General features: G+C 39.2%; 1 protein-coding gene across 2 annotated transcripts in view; it reads right to left on the bottom strand.

The window, feature by feature from the left end:
- EPS8L2 (EPS8 signaling adaptor L2) overlaps window positions 1-17,358 on the bottom strand; it is a 123,548-nt gene that overhangs the window by 83,892 nt on the left and 22,298 nt on the right. The window contains exon 1 of one of the 2 annotated variants that reach the window (XM_060769351.2): window positions 1,509-1,577. The exons of the other annotated variant lie outside the window; for it this stretch is intronic. The gene's annotated coding sequence lies outside the window, so the exon portion shown is untranslated. Of the gene's footprint in view, window positions 1-1,508; window positions 1,578-17,358 lie in introns of those variants that run through there. 2 annotated transcript variants of the gene reach the window in all.

Genomic DNA, 17,358 nt, shown 5'->3' with positions numbered 1-17,358 from the left:
AGGATGATATCTAAAAATCAATGTAGCACACAGAACACTATGTGTATAATCAAGAACCTGAAATAAATGTTTTCAGCCTTGTGCAAGATTAGTCCAACAGGTGTGTATGTTGTGGCCAGCAGGTGTGTAGGTGGGTCAAATACTGTATTCATCTTCCTGGATTTGAAGTTATGCTCAGAAGATGGGTCCTATCGTAGCCTTATGCTAGGATAACAGTAGCCTTCTAAACAAATAATATCTCTTGTTTTGCATTTACACATACAATTCATGGTGGGAGAAAAGTGATTGCCCCATGCTACCTGTTTCCCAAGTGCCAGCTTATGCAGAAGGGCATGGTGCCAGGAGCAATAATAAAGTAGTGGACTGGACCACAATCTACTCTTCTTTGTTATCTTTTAAACATATATTAAAACATTTTGTTCAATATATATTTTACTAAAAGTATTGATGCTCTCAGTTTTGTAATTGGATAAAATTGACATGTATTTGTAAAACCTATGTATAGTGTTTTAAGTTTTTTAATGAGCATAAGCTGGTCAAATCACAAGTTGATGCTCTGCGCCTGAGCAGGTTTGCAAATGAAGCCTGTGTTTACTTTCAGAAGACAATCGCAAAGCAAAGCAAAGCAAGGTAATTTGCAATATAAAGAGTAAGGAAAATTTATGCTAGAATAAATAGACATCTTTTAATTCTCCAGGGAAATCCATATCTCATAACATGCTAATTGTGTTGCTTAGTTTCGCCTTCTTAAAGAAGCAAGCAAACCAACTTTGTCCTGAAAAAACAATAAATGTACAGTGCTTCTGTCACCCAAGTTATCAAATGGTATGACACAGAGACAGGATGGGAGGGGAGATGGTTCATCTGGAATCAAACTATTCTCTTTCTCTTTACAATTATTCTCTGTTTGGGTGTGTCTGCAAACACAAGATACAAAGTCTGTACTGGAGTCCCATATAAAGCTCGAAATTGCGTAAGTGGATCAGGTCAGTCTCCAGTATTGGCTGCTTCATAGAAATCTAGCAATGTGTCATATTTGATTTTTGTTTGGCTGTTTCCACTAAGTGCTTGTATACAACGGCCAAAACCTTGGACTCATTCTGAATGTACAGCTGGTGGTCCTGATCCATCTGGACAATGATCCCAAATTCAGCGTGAATGTGCGGGATTTGGGACTTCTCCAGACCAGCTTTACACTGCACTAACTTAGCTAGGTTACGCACGTCCTAAGTCTTCCACCACCTTTTCTGCTCTGCTAGGAAATGAGCTTCTTCACATTTTAGAAAATGAGGGGAAATGATCCCAAACTAAACTGGACATCCAAATATTATGATTAAGAAGATATGGTAAATGAGTTCTTTTTCAGTCAGTGTTTCGCTTCCCTTTATTCTCCTCTCCCAATAGCATTTCCTTCATCTGTTTTTGGTAAAGTTAATCTAATTTTCACATTATCCCTGACATCTGCTGGCATACATTGAATAGGAGGAAATTCAGGAAGCAATACATACTGTAGCAGGAACAATTTCGCCGCTTTAAGTTTCTTGGACTCAGTCCACTTCCATATTTGAAGTTCTGCGAAACCTGTATGTGAAAGAGTCCTCTCAGGTGAACTCATCCCTGCATATTCTATGGGCCTAGGACCAAATGCTACATAAGAGGAATTCAAACTTTATGTATGTACAATCCAAGATAACAGCTCATGCAGACCAACTGCCCAGAAAAACAGAGGACTATCACATAATCCAAGAAATCTTGAATTAATTCACTTTACATGACAGTGTTCAGTTCAAACTTCTTGAAAATCAAAACAAACAGCAGTTGTGGAACAAAACAGCTGACTTTCTTTCATATGGCATATATTTTGTAGCAGGAACTGTCTTAGGAGACTCCTAAAATGGTGTCTGCTGTTCACTGTTTTTTCTAAGTAGTTATATTCAAAATTAATTCATAAGTATTTTTAGGCTTGTGCACAAAATTCATTTTTACCGTTTCTTCCGTTTTTTTGGAAGCATGAAACAGGAAGCCCCCTCTCCACATGAAAATCTGTTCGCCACAAAAGCCTGCTTTCGTGTGCATCTGAACTTGCCTCCTTGCCTTGGAAAGTGTGTATGGTGGGGCATGCAGGCAGGCAGGTCTGGAGCTCGGCTGCAGGTGCGCTCTGGGCCTGCCTGCACGCTTCGCTACACACACTCTCTCAGAGAGTGTGGCAGGGCATGTGTGACGGAGTATGCAGGCAGGCAGGCCTGGATCATGCCTGCAGCTGAGCGCCTCTTATTCTAGGGCCTGCCTGCATGCCCCTCTATACATGCACTCTCTTTCCAAGGAGAGTGTGTGTGTGGCAGGGCATGCCAGCAGGCCCAGAAAGCATGTGTGTCTGCCAATGCCTACAACTGAGCGCCTTCTGGAGAGTAGGAACAGAAGGTGCCAGGTAATAAGAATGCACGCCGGGAAGGGGAGCCAGTGGCTGGGAACCCCCCACCCAATAATCATCTGATTTTCCGGCCCCAAAACAAAAGAACCAAAAACACCCTCCCAGTTTTGGGAAGCTTACAAAAAACAGATCCGGGCCCCCAACAAAATAATAATGATTAATAATAAAACTTTATTTATATTCTGCCCTATCTCCCCAGAAATATGAAAGCCAGGACACAAAACTGGACAAGGTTTCTTCTGAATGCACATTCCTAATTATTATCTGCCTGATTCAGTCCAGGCATCTTTTTAGTTATTCAACTAAAAACACATCCCAATTAATTTGATAAATCTACTAAAATTGTAGCTACAATAATACATGCAAACAGTCTTTAAAGTGTAGCTATAAATCTGGAATAATGTTCATAATCAATAAGACTACATAAGAGAAGATGAGGAAGGGCCGGTGACTGAGAGGAAAACAAAGGTTCTCTCATTCAGCTAGTGTTTAAAACTGATGAAAGCACTAGAAAGTTTGAACTTCAAAGAAAAAAGAAAGGAGAACCGAAGAATTTGAGGAGCATTTAGACAAGTGCATTGTCCACATTCAAAAGCAGTTCAATTCAATGGGATGGAACAAAAGGGCATGCTATTTCTGAAGTTCCATCCATGTGGAGAAAATTCCAGATGCAACATTGCAGGAAAAGTCTCAGCTCGACTGTAATTTTTGCATGCACTTGATGCTTCAGGTAATTTTTAAATCTTAAGAAAACAAAGCTTGCCACTGGACCCTTTAGTCATGGACAGTCACACGAAGCTGCCTTTTAAATTCCACAGGATAACAAAGCTGCCTCTGTTTGGCTTCTGAGGTCTCAGTGTTTCCCAGGGAAATGGGAGGGAAAGGGCTTTCTCAATATTATTGGATTGCACTTTACAGAGCAAGAGTGTGCTTTGAAAGGTTTTTTAAAAGGTGGTTTTACAGAATTCTCACAACTCCTTTTCCTTTAAGAATAAGAAAATGCTAATACGAATTGTATCATGGATTATCAGAGAGAAAAATCTGGAGAGGTCTCATGTAATTTTAATGCTTGTGTCAAGCAGTGTTTCCCAAACTGTATTGGTCATGGAACCCTTCAGAAGGCATTTTCCCTTGTGGAACCCTAACTCTATCCCTGGTATTTGAACCCACAAAGTTCTTCCTTCTTTGATCTCTTATTGTTTGAATGTTTTGTATAACATAGTAAGCTTGGAAATTAAGATAAATTGTAAATTGAACCATGAATGTGAGATTGTTCAGAACTGAACAGAATGGTACATTAGTATTTGAAAGACAAAGAATCTTAAGGATATTACTAGAAATGCCAAGTGAACCCTAGCGTGTGTGTGGAGAACTTGATTGGAACTGCCATGCACTTTCCCTGGAGAGAGATTGTGCAGGTCTGCGATGTTGGGCTGCCATAAAACAACTTCCATTGGCAAATAAGTATTATAGATAACCTCCTTCCTTTGCATTAGAGACAAACAAAAAGTTGGCCTTATGTGGTTTTGTTTTAAATGTTGATTTTAAAGTTTTTTTGTGGAATTTCTACAATGCTTTTGTAGAATCTTAGGATTCTGCAGAACAGAGTGTAGTTGAAGGAATTTTGACAGGGGCTGCTTGCTAAGTGGTTGTCTGACAACCAACACCTGCTGAAATTTCTTCTTATAGACAATCATTTAAAGTACATGAATTGTGTTCATTTGGCAATCTGGGAATATTAGCTGCAACATTTGTGCTTTTTATTATGATGTTTATGTATGCCCCGCTTTTTCTCTCCACAAGGAGACTCAGGGCACTTCCAGACAGCATGAAAATATGGGTTTTAAATGAAGGACACACACACACACACAAACCAAACCTGGGACCTGAGAACAAGTCCCCACATAGACCCACGGATCCCGGGGTTTCTTCCCTCCTTGCCCTCACAGGCTTCCATTGTATCAGAACAAGATGGAGGGCGAACAAGGGACATCCAGCAGAAGGTTGTTTTTTAAAAAATCACTCTGTTATGCAAGGACCATATACACACATGCAAATATTTTAATATAAATACAAGCAGATTTGCATGTGCGCGTATGAGGTTCAGCACATAAAGATTGTATTTAAAAAATAAAACTTCCGCCAGATTTCTCTCTTCTCCCAATTGTTTGTTCAAGCTTTGTTTAATATTATAAAGTTCAAAATAAAGAATCTGAGAGATCTAATTGTTCTCCATTCATAATTCCTTTAAATCAGCTATGTGTCCGTTTCACAGCCCAATCAGCTGATCAGCTGTTTTGGGCTTTTAAAAAGTGTGCATATGCTAGAGCAGTCCCCACGAGTGGGAATGAAGGAAATCACCTGTTTTTCGTGAGTATACAGTGATGCGGATATGCACATTTTGTGGCTAGAATCGGGATAAAAGGGGACCCTTTACCCTGTGTTTTTGTCCATTGCTGTGAATCAGCCAGATTCACCACTAGCATCATGTAGCCTCCCTTTGTAACCTGGGGAATCCCATGTTTTAGGTGCTGTGTAGCTGGACCCTCAAAGCTTACTGACAACTGTTACAACACTGATTCTATGTTGTATCTCATTTCAACTATAATGGTCATTAAAGCAGCAGATGAGCAGGTATCTTACTTCCCCTATTCTTGCACCTTTTAGACCTTATCTTAGAAAATACCATGGAGAAAAGTAACCAAACATTAGCGATTTCTGTTAGTGCAGCATTTCACTATTTCTGCCACCTCTAGTTTTAGATTATAGTTGGACTATTATAGTTATAGAAAGGGAAATTACAGGGCGTTTGGGAGGAATAGTTAGAAACTTGCCATTGCTGTTGCCCCTGTATGTACTCCCTCACACGTGTGCTTCCCTTCACCTAGCGGTGGGTCCACCTTTGATTAGGGAAGAACTGCATATAAATAATTCTTTCTTTTGTGTCCCAGACCTGGAATCTGTTCATGGAAGAGGGTTTTTTCACCTGCAAAATTTCAGTTCTGGAACACATTCTTCTCAGAGACCCAACTCACTTCAGTTCATTGCCAAGTTAAATTTTAGTTAGGTCTATACAAGAGTTTGAAGTTCTGTGATCATAGCTTGATTTTGAGTCCACTATGGGTCATATTTTTATATTGTTCCACTGTTTCTGTAAAGTAGATAGCTGTAATTTTTTTGATATAAGTGAACTTTCTGATTATACCAATTGCCAGTTACTACAAATAGCTATACATGTGGTATGGTTTGTATCTCACCCTGAGATAAAATACAGGTATAGGGGAAGGGTACAAATGTTTGAATAAATAAAAACACAGCACAGGTCTGCTGCCGTCATGCATTTAGAAAGCATCGAACATCTGCTTTTTGTGTGTGTGTGTGTGTCAGGAGCAACTTGAGAAACTGCAAATCGATTCTTGTGTGAAAGAATTGGCCATCTGCAAGGACATTGTCCAGGGGATGCCTGGATGTTTTACCATCCTTGTAGGAGGCTTCTTTCCTGTCCTCACATGGGGAACTGGAGCTGACAGAGGGAGCTCATCCACACTCTCCCCGGATTCGAACCTCCAACCTGTCATTCTTCAGTATTACCGGTGCAAGGGTTTAACCCATTGCGCCACCGAGAGCTCCCATCTGCTGAAAGCTGACTTCTTCAATAGATCTTAAGCCCTGAAAAACTACCCAGTTTCAACCATTTATTTAAAAAGAGGGTGATGTTCAATATTCAAGGGCATTTTAGGAACCCCCGAGCTCACAAATAGGAACTTAGATGTGATACAAGGAAAAAGGGTGGATGTTGCTTCAAACCTGAAACCACCATCACTACCACACCTTTTCTTGAACATACATTTTTCTCATTGCAGACATTCACCAGAAGACAAACATGAAGCTAAAAATAAGGCAGTCAAATAAGCTAAGAGACACCAGATACTGGCAGCCAACGCCCTCGCCTTTAACTAAAAATGAATGCACAGGACAGAATATGACAGGTGTGTCCAGAAAAAGGCTTCAGAAAGGTAGAGGCATTGTATCACTATCCAACGTGAACATGAAAAGATGGTAAACAATGGTTTCAGGTTCAACGTGCTCTCAAGCCTTCATGCTGCTACCTATGAAGGTTTTCCCTGTACTCATTTCTAAGCATAGGCAGAAATAGGAAAGCTAGTTTTGTTTGGTCTCAGTGTAGTAACACTGAGACAAAACAGCTAAAAACATAATAAAAACACATTAGAAATGTGTGAAAAGGAGAATATTATAAGTCAGAGATTCAAAGCTCATGGATTCTGGCTGAAATTTCTCAAACTACAATATGCATTCAAGGAGGTGAAAAAACAAATCAATAACAGATACCCAGGAACAACTTACTATAGGTAAGTCAAAAATGGATGACGGTAGAACATCACCAGATCTCGTCATTCAAATGTGTCAGCAATAAGCTACAATGAGTTTGCAAAATAATGCTCTGTCATAGGCTCTTGACAGCCAAGCTTTGCTGGCTTGTAGACAACCTCCCAGGCTTTAACAACTGCTCATCTACAACTAGGCACATATCTTATGGATTATAATACAAGTTATCACTCATCCAACATGTGTGGAACCAGAAGTGTTTGGGATTTGGGATTTTTTTTAAATACCTGCATTGGCCCATAATTACATAGTAAAGTATCTTGGAGGTGAGACCTGTGAAAATTCACATACAGCTGATAAGCATAGGTAAAGGTAAAGGTTTTCCCCTGACATTAAGTCTAGTTGTGTCTGACTATGGGGGGTGGGGCTCATCTCCATTCTAAGCTGAAGAGCCGGCATTATCCGTAGACACCTCTAAGGTCATGTGGCCAGTATGACAGAATGGAGCACCATTACCTTTCTGCCAGGTCCGTAGCTAGGGGGGGAGGGGCTTCAGGGGCTTCAGCCCCCCCCCTCAATTCTCAGGGTGGTTGGCAAGAAGGCCTTACTGTTAAACTGATATGTTTATTCATATCATGATTTGATCACCATGCTCAATCTATCCCATATGCATGGGGGTATTGGGATAATGATACAAAAAGTTTGCTAGGGTAGATCCTGAGCCCCCCCCCCCAAATCAAACTCAGCCCCCCCAAATCAAAATCCTAGCTACGGGCCTACTTTCCGCCGAAGCGGTACCTATTCATCTACTCAACTTAGCATGTTTTCAAACTGCTAGGTTGGCAGAAGTTGGGGCTAACAGCAGGAGCTCACCCCGCTCCCCAGCAACTCAGCGATTTAGCCTGCTGTGCCACCAGGGGCTCCACTGATACGCATAGCCTGAAGGAAATGCCATACAATATTTTTTAATAATTTTCTCCAACAAACAAAGTTTGTGTACACTGAACCATTAGAAAGCAAAGGTGTCAATATCTCAGCCAACCATGTGGACAATTTCAGATTTTGGAGCATTTTGAGATTCCAGGCAAGGGATGTTCAGCATGCATTAAGGACCTGCTAAAGAACTGATTCCAACTCCGTCCTTACATCTGCTCTGGCAGCAACATTATAGGAACTAGTAATATCACCCATAATGTGAGGGGTGGTTTACTTGATGCTCTTCCAATGTGACATCCTATGTTAGCAATGCTCTTCTAACTCTGCACTAGGCAAGAAGGACAATCTCTACCCAAGATATTAAACTGACACAAAACCAACAAATGCTAATACCCAAATTACGTTATGGTGCATTTCAACCTTCCTGGTAATCAAATGTGGGACTTGCAAGTGGCAGTTCTCAAACATAAACATTTCAAAGTAAGATTGTGAAGAGAGAGAAAAATACTTCAGATATATTTAAAAATTCCAATCTATTAGTAGAGTAGTTTCTTGGTACATCGCGTATATTAATGCATGACTCCTCACAATTGTTCATATTACAAAACAATCTTCTTTGAGGATGTTTTGACCTCAAAGAGACTGACTTTATGTAAGCAAACCTGTTTACTTTCATGCATCAATATTAGCAGGCTGCTTTCAAAACTACCATTAGATATTTGAAAAGCCTCTATCTCACAACCCTTTTAAGTATTATAGCCAAGATAAAAAAAATGCATCTTTCTTTATCTATCAAATTCTGTCTCACTCGCACAATTGTGTAAATGTGATTAAAAACATGTGGCTTCATGGACTTCATTACTATATGTGATAAAATGGATTGATAGCCATAAACGCTCATGCTAGAATAAACCAGTTAGTCCTAAATGGCACTATTAGATTTTATTGCCCATTTCCTTTTTATTCTGCGAAAGACTAAATTTGCATTGTAGTTTGAGTATTCCTTAAGCCAATTGTTCTCAACCTGTGAGTGCCTAGGTGTTTTGGCTTACAACTCCCAGAAATCCCAGCCAGTTTACCAGCTGTTAGGATTTCTGGGAGTTGAAGGCCAAAACATCTGAGGACCCACAGGCTGAGAACCACTGATCTAGAGTGTTTTAGTTCTTGACTCTCTGATTATAATTCACTTTCTATAGGAGTAGTCATGTTGGTCTGTATTTCAGGAAAATCAAGAGTCTTGCGGTACTTTAGAGATTAATACAATTATAATTAGTCTTGTGGTATAATACAATTATGGTGACATGAAGCTTCCCTTTGGAACATCCGAGTGTGGTTCAGTGATAAGTGGGGGGGGGGGGGAAGACAAGATAAAAAGAGGCTGCCGCAGTTGGCTTCTGCCTGAGCCTATTGGGAAGGACCAGACTCTAGTTCTCCTATTTCCCCACACCCCAAGTTAACGGAGAGTAAACTACTTCCATTCTGAAGCCAGTTTGCAGCTGAATGAAACTGAGGATAAATTGGTAATGGGGTGGAGAAGAAAGATTCCAGCATTTTAAAAATCACTGGAAAATTTGGACAAGAAAGGCTCAGTCTGGAATGTCTGCAAAATAGGGACAGTTATTGAGTATGCTTTAGAACCCATGACACCTGATGATGCAGATTCCAGACCAGTAGTTCCCAAATGTTGGTCCCCCAGGTTTTTGGACTTCAGCTCCCAGAAGCCCAAGACACATTGGCCAACAGTCAAGAATCCTGGGATTTGAAGTGGAAAACATCTGGAGGACAAAAGATTAGGAACCACTGCATGAGAATTTGCCACAAGACATCCAGTTTTCTCTAATGGATGACAAACTATTTCTTGTGGCTCTAATACACGAAGGAGATCTGTGAAATTCAAAAATTATGAAAAAGCACAGAGCAAATTTAAAAGAACGATATGTCTGCAGACCTTGCCGGCTGCTGTTTTTTTCCAAAGATGCAGCACCACACAGCTTTTTTTCTAATTACCGTACCTTGGCTCATAAATTATTGCTTGTTTGTGCCTATTTCATGGTTTACTCTAGGAAAACCCTGTAACCAAGCAGAACCTTAAAATACAAAATGCGTTTGGATCTGATTTCTCTGCTACCAGGAATGGTTGTAAAAATATTATTGGTTATTATGCAGAATTTTCTTTTTAAACGAACAGAGAGAAACCAGGCAAGATCTGAGTGGGTGTATACTTGCTCACTAAGGAGATTTGGCTCAAATGTTAAAGCACTCACTTGGCCCACTCAGATGTAATCTTACTGCTTATCTGGGGTTTCTGCCAAGGTAACTGTATTGCAATGAAGGAAAGTCTAAATGACACAGATCAGATTTCACAGGCTTTCTAGACCCCTCACTCTTTTCAATGCTTATGTGTAATTACTTCATATTTCTGTATACTGTATTTGCTGTTTGTGGCAGATTCAAAGACAATAGGAATTTGTAAGGCTGTCTCCCCAATTTTCCCAGGATAGGTTGTGAATAGGGTTTCCAGTATCTACTCATGACTGACATGATTAATTAACATGGGGCCATTGATGACCTTCAATTTATCTTCCCCTAGCCAAAGAAAACAACATGAACTTTACCCTCTAGGCTTCCCAATTTTGACTCCTTTCTTGAACTCCCCCTCCTTCAAATTATTCTTCAAAACTCAAAATTGACAAGTCCTTCTCTTCCTGATGTAAAAAGTGAATAAAGGTTTTCAGCCTTTTAATTTTCCCCAATGTCCATTCTTTTAGTAAACATGTTAATTTGTCCATTTCAGTCAAGTCCATCATTTTTATCATCCATACTCTATTGTTGGTATTGCTGAGTTCTTCCATTTCTGTGCATAGAGCAATCAGGCTGCTGTGAGTATTGCAACCATTTATCATAGTCATTTGTATCAGCCCTAACAAGCAGAAAAGTCTCAGGTTTTCACTGGATATTTTCCCCCAAAACTTTCTGGATCACCTTAGGTATTTGAACCTAACATTTCTTGGCATGTTTACATGTCTACCACATATGGTAGAAGGACTCCAGTTCCTGTTTACATTTCCAGCAAATGTTGGAAATTTCTTTAGACATCTTAGAAAGCTTTTCAGGAGTCATATACCATTGATACATCTATTTAAATAAAAATGTAATGTTAGTTTGTGGGATTAACATAACTCAAAAAACACTGGGCGAATTGACACCAAATTTGGACACAATACACCTATCAGGCAAATGAGTGACCATCACTCATAAAAAACACTGAAAAACACAACGGAAGAGACTTTAAAAGCCAAAAAATTACAATGCATGCGCAAAACCATATATATATACACATATACACAAATATATACGCACCACATACACACACACAAAACACATATATACAGACTGGGCTACAGCAACGCATTGCAGGGGATGGCCGATCATTTTATAAAAAATATCTTTCAAAATACAATGTAACGTAGATTTTAACCCCTTGTTCCACATTTTCTCCCATTAGTCCACATTATATGATGCCTGACATTTTGTGCCCACTCTTGTTTTAATCCTATATTCTACTTGTACATTTTCTAGGAGATCTTGATGAGTTAACCATTTCTTCTTGCCTTGTGTCTCTTTTCTAGAAAACGCTTCTTGAGCAGATACCCATGATGGCATGTTTGGAGATAGGATTAATATATATTTCTCTCATATTTGTAATAGAGTGCATCTAACATACTGATCTTTAAAATCAACATTCACTTTCATTTTGTCATACTACATGTAACCATGCCAACCATATCTCAGATCATGTCCCTCCAGTGCCTACCAACATCCTAGCAATACTCAATAAAATGCAGTTTTTTTATCCAAACTAAACAGTAAGCAGCAAAGTGAAGTTTCAGATCAGGTGCACCTAGTCCACTCTGTTCTTTTGTGTCTTGTAGCACCTTAAATTTAATTCTTGGCTTCTTTCCTTGCCATAGAAATTTTTATATATCATTTTGCCATTGTTTAAACGGTTTATCTGTCGCTATCACAGGTATTATTTGAAAAAGCAACAGAATCTTTGGCAATACATTCATTTTTAGCACAGTGAGTCTGGCCAATAATGACAATTGTAACTCCATAATAAGTCTTTTAAAATATCTATCCATAAGGTTTCATAGTCCAAAATAACACCCACTCTTGTAAATAGTTTTGCCCCTGTAGTAGGCCTGTCAGCAACTGCTGCTCTATGGCACAGATGCCAAACACAAGCCCCATGGTTGAATCTGGTCCACCACGTGATTTTATGTGGCCCGCAAGGCTTTTAATTCTAGGGCAACATAGTTATATTTATACAGTCTTGCCCTCTGAAGGCAACCATAAGGTTGATATAACTCTCAGTGAAAACAAATTTGACATCCTGATGTAAAGGTATCTCACTTAGCCGCTACACGTTGTATAATTGAATTGGATCCATTCCTCCCATTAAGAGAACTTCATTTATTGGGGGCAGGGGGTAGAGAAAGGTGAATGAAAATGCTTTAGTTTGTTCTCATCTCCCTGCCTTTGCCATGGGGGCTGCCCTGAGCGGATTGGGGGCAAAAAAGAAGAGAGGTGGTGTGAGAGGATACAAAAGAAAGGGAGAATTTGTGAAAATCACTTCTCTGTTACGGTTAAATCCTTCCACTAGCAAAACTCTGTTGTATCATTCCTATTGTGAAGGGCAGGCTTAGACTTAACTCCATTATGTTTCATTAAAACACAATGCTACATATTTTTAAAATGCTCACTTTAACAATAATTCTCTTGTCCTGCCAAATTTCCAGGGCAAAAACAAAGATTGCAGGTTATTGCTTGCTTGGAAATCCTGACTTTGCAAGGTAAAAGTTGAATAAGCCAGAAATATTTCTATCACAACTGATGTTTTTGGAGACTTGCAGAGAGTCACCAAGGACCCTCCCATGAGATCTTACAACAGCTCTTTAGAATTAAAGGCCATTAAAGGCAGAAATGCCATATTGGGACGGTTTGTGCAAAATGAGTCATTCAGCTTCTGTTTGGGGGAAAAACACTTCATGTACTTCAGCCTGCCTAGAAATAACCTAGTAACTGCTTGGCAGTGATTTGATTATTTTTCCTGAGCAACACGAGAGACCTTTGGAAACCATGAACATGTTGGCTGTTTGTGGAAGAAAGAGAGGGAATGAAGAGGTACAAATGTTCCTGCAATTGATTCACCATAGTGAAAATTGTATTATTACTATTTTTGCATCCTTGTCTGTATCTTTTTTATTTTATTTCATTTCCTGTATTTGATTTTGTATTAACTTGTTTTGTTTATATTTCATTTGATGTTATTATTTGCTGTATGTATTTTATTTTGATTTGTTGTCATTGTTGGGCTTGGCCTCATGTTAGCCACCCCGAGTCCCCATTTGGGAGATGGTGGCCGGGTATAAATAAAGTTTATTATTTTTTATTGTTATCTGATCACCATACAATAACAAATATACTATACTTGACTTCCTCTGATTCCAAAGGCTAAGCAAGGTCTGGTGAGTACTGAGATGGATCTACTAAGGATCTCTAGGTGGAGTGAGGCAAACATCCTGCAGGAAACTCTAGAGCTATTGACACTTGAAGTTAATAATACTGGGCTAGGTATAGCCTACACCTCTGAGACAGCTTACTATATTTCTTTCACCAGAAAGCTGCTATTCCTAAAGACCACCATCAAGATTAGAGACTGCTGCAGCAGTTGGATTTATTTAAAGAAAAAAGCAGTTCACTGAACAAAAGAGACTGGAATGTAATGAAAAGGGTAACCAGACCTTTAAAGGACACTGAACATCTAAAGCCAATGTTACAAGCCACCAGCAATCCCAAACTAGTGACTTACGCAACTTTTGTGGTGGTTGTGTGCCCTTAAGTTGTTTCCAGCCTATGCTAACCTTAACATAAACCTATCATTGAGTTTTCTTGGCAAAATGTATTCAGAAAAGGTATATTTAAGATCACAGATCTACTGGTAGGTGGTAGGTGCCTGTTCTTCAAGAGCAGTGATTCTCAACCTGTGGGTCCCCAGATATTTTGGCCTTCATTCCCAGAAATCCTAATAGCTGGTAAACTGGCTGGGGTTTCTGGGAGTTGTAGGCAAAACACCTGGGGACCTACAGGTTGAGAACCACTGTTCAAGAGAGACAGAAAAGTAAGCAGGACAATCAAAAAACAAGCTACAATATTTCCCTCATCTGCTAAAGCAGAATATATGTTGGTCACCCAAGTATGTCAAGAACTTAGGTTGTTGCTAGTTGCTAGAGAAACTGGAAAAAGCTGAAAGCAAAGCCCCGTAGAGAACCTGGGAGACAACCAAACTTGTTCATGCACAAAAACACACTGACACAAAATACCACCTGCTGAGAGATATGCATGAAAAAGACATTGTTGTGATGAAATTTTGTCCCTCGCGAGTCATAACTACAACATTCTCAAAGATTACTTCTGGGTCCTGTAAAAGAAGATAAATCTTGTGGACTTGAACAAGCACTGCTTAGAAGCAAAGGACAATCAACATATATGAAACTAGGACATTTTAAAAATGGGAAGACAGCAGTGAATTAACCAGGACTCTCCTTGCCAAATCAGGGTGTTTGGAGATTATGGAACATCAGAAAGCAAGTCTCACAAATAAGTATCCATAATTAGCATAATGCACTCCAAAATAAGTCCCACAGCCAAGCTACAATTTGGCTGGTCAGGTTCTCCAGCAAAAAAATGGCCTATGATGTTGGCCTAGAAATACCCTAAAGTCTCAAGATCCTGGGTGATTTCTGAATCTAAATAGGATCAGACATATAATATTCTTTAAGAAATAAATGCACAACTGAGAAAAGTTACAAAGTTATGAAGGATGGTGAAGTAACTAGCAGGGTATGGAATAATTAAATGAAATCTTTCATCTGAAACAAATGCTATTAAATGCCCCTCTTCAAAGTTTAAAGCAAATGCTATTAACGATATCAAGCATTCAGTGTGAGGAGAATAAGCAGTCAAGTCCTGGGATTTTCCTTGTAAAAATTTGTGGGTTCAGCTCTTTTGCTTGTCATCACTAAATTGTCAACCCGTCCTTAAAATTATACAGGAAGTGTCTAAAAGAGACAGCAACTACAAGATAAATGCAATTCAGCATAGACAGAGCTTACTAAACATGACTGTGTATACATATGGCATACCAGCATGATCACATCAGCATGGTTTCACATTTTATTTTGGACTATGCCAAATATATCACAAAGAAGATGTATTTATTTATTTATTACAATACCTTGCTAATCGGAACCTTTTATAACCCTAATCTGGGACCTGTAATCTTGGGTCCTTTTAAGAGCTATTTTCTTCTCAGGTGCAAGAAATCTGCAACCATCCTTTTTCCATACACACTTTTAACTCCAGTAATTTTTTAAATAATTCTGATCACCCCCAAAAGGCCCAATAAAGTGTGATAGATGATATTCTGGTATATGGCATGAAAACAGAATATTCCTTCCTTCCTTTGGCTGTTCTGAGATAGAAAAACAATGATGCATCCACACTATACAATCATAGCATTTCAATCACTTTTTAAGTGCCAAAGTCCCATCCTATGAAATCCTGGGATTTGTAGCTTTGTGAGATAATTTGAATTCTTGGACAGAAAGCTCTAGTGCCTTAAAAAACTATAAATCCCAGGATTCTATATGATGGAGCCATGGTAATTAAAGAGAACTACTAGATTTGGGTTGCAGGACTCTCTCCCACATAGATATCAAAATCCACAGATGCTCAAATCCTATTATATACAGTGGTGCAATGAAATTGGGCCCTTATATAAAATGGCAAAATAAAGGTTTGCTTTTGGGAATGTTCCTTTCCTTAGAATATTGTCACACTGTGGATGGTTGAATCCATGGATACAGAGTCTGTGGATCTGAGAGCTAACTGTACTTCCAGAGCATATTGTAATTTGCAAATCTATTCCAACTCAAGATGGGGAGTTAACATCAACCACAGTTGGCCTGTAGCACCCAAAGTCATTCATTAAAGCAGAAACGATAGTAGTCATATTTCCACTATTATCAGAAACAGGATGAAACTGTAGATCAGTTACTTGGGAGCAGGAGAGCTATTCTACTCATGTCCTCATTTTGAGCTTCTCAAGGCCATCTAGTTGGCCACTATGGGAATAAAATGTGGGACATGACAGGCCTTTCATTTGATCCAACATGGTTCCTTGTATACTCTTATGTCACAGCAAATTATGGCTATGTAAACTAGAAAATAGGGAGTCCATACAGAGCAGGGGAGAACATGCCGTGTTGTGCATGTGTTAGTCTGCAAGCTATCCTGGTAATTATGAGTTTCTGTGAAGCTGTACGACATTTCCAATAGTTCATCTGGTGCAGGGTCCCCTTGGAATAATAATGACAACAGTTTCTGATTCTTAAACTATGGGTCTCAACCCCAAATGAGGTCTCCTTAGCTCAGTGTTGGGGTCCCAAAACATTTAGCAACAGAAAAATGTCACCTAATGGCTGTTTTAGACAATTTCATGAATCTATTGTGCAGTGCTTACAGAAGATGTTTCATCTGCACTCCATAAAAAGGAACAGCAGCCTTTTTAGCAATAGTTGCAGATATTGATTCGTTATCAGTAAATATTTGATTTTTATACCTATTTTATATACCGGCATATCCTGGGTCATGTAAACATGTATTGAGCTGAAGGGAATCATGAGTAGAAAAGTTTAAGAAGTCCTGCTCTAAACCATGTTCTGAAAGATTTGAAATACATGCAGTCTCCACATTATGAACAAGATAGATTCTGAAGGGTTGGTCTTACGCTGAATTTGTTTGCAAGTCGGAACAGGTACATTTTTGAAGTGTAACTTCAGCCAAAAATATATATATTTTGCATCTTTGGATAGCATAGGGAAGGGTTAACACCCCGTGATGTTTGTTTTTCTGTCTGTGCCCCTGTGCTGAAGATTTCACCTCACTTTCTGTCCTGTAAAAATTGGATTTTGAAAAAACGATTTGTTGTGGAAACAAGGATTAGTGAGAAAGCTTCAGTGGAGACACTTTTTCCCCATGAAAACTCTTCCAGGAGTGAATTTCCCTTTCCAGAGGTAGATTTCTCTCACTTCCTGTTGTCTCATCTCTGTTCTTGTGAGTTATTTTTAAGTTGGATGTTTGTAACTCAGGGACAGCCTGTACAGCATTAGATTCCAGCTCCTGTTAAAAGGACAATATGGCTTGCAATGTCTGTGCACTCACAGCAGATGCACTGACAGCAGGAAGACAGGTAATAAGGTCAACCCACCCTTCCCAAAACAAACAAGGCAATACACATCATCATACATATGTTTCAATTTTTGGCAATTTAATTATGTAGTCTCATTATTCCTCTTGTCCTGCATTTTTGACTCTTGCTCACATCCTGCTTTTGCATATATATCTGTCTGGATATTTGCTAACAATTCGTATTGAGTTTCAGCCTGTCGCACAAGCATTATGTCAGCAGGGAGTGCCACTTCTGCAAAACAAACAGACACTGCTTTGGCTAGTCTGGCAGCAAGGTTAGCATCTATTACATAGATACAAAATACAAAGTTTTTTAAACCAAGCATCACTGA

Source organism: Anolis sagrei, chromosome 1 (genome assembly GCF_037176765.1).
Source record: "Anolis sagrei isolate rAnoSag1 chromosome 1, rAnoSag1.mat, whole genome shotgun sequence".
NCBI lineage: Eukaryota > Metazoa > Chordata > Lepidosauria > Squamata > Dactyloidae > Anolis > Anolis sagrei.
Note: the sequence above shows the minus strand (reverse complement) of the source record. Positions and strands in the feature narration are given on the sequence as shown.